Source organism: Bison bison, unplaced genomic scaffold, assembly GCF_000754665.1.
Source record: "Bison bison bison isolate TAMUID 2011002044 unplaced genomic scaffold, Bison_UMD1.0 scf7180017864284, whole genome shotgun sequence".
In the NCBI taxonomy this organism is placed as follows: domain Eukaryota; kingdom Metazoa; phylum Chordata; class Mammalia; order Artiodactyla; family Bovidae; genus Bison; species Bison bison.
The window spans coordinates 1611486-1611827 of NW_011494856.1; the positions used below are offsets into that span (position 1 = coordinate 1611486).

General features: G+C 31.0%; 1 protein-coding gene across 1 annotated transcript in view; it reads right to left on the minus strand.

Moving 5' to 3' along the window:
- FCHSD2 (FCH and double SH3 domains 2) overlaps positions 1 to 342 on the minus strand; it is a 246750-nt gene that overhangs the window by 129181 nt on the left and 117227 nt on the right. The window lies entirely within an intron of this gene.

The window sequence follows — 342 nt, forward strand, 5'->3', positions numbered from 1 at the left end:
ATACACACACACACACACACACACACACACACACACAGAGCCACTCACTCCTTATATCCCTACCCTTTGAAGGAAAAGACATCTCTCCTTACTCTCAGGTAAGCTAATAACTCATAAATATTAATTAATTTCCATCTATAAAAGGTTGTTAATTAAATTACATTCTATATGTGCCACAATATTAGATGAATTTTGTGTTATTCATATTTTTAAAAGCACTTCTCAAAAATCTCTTCATTAAACTCTAGTTGGGTCTATCCTACTTGCTTTTTCTCTTTTTTTTTTTTTAAACTTTACATAATTGTATTAGTTTTGCCAAATATCAAAATGAATCCGCCACAG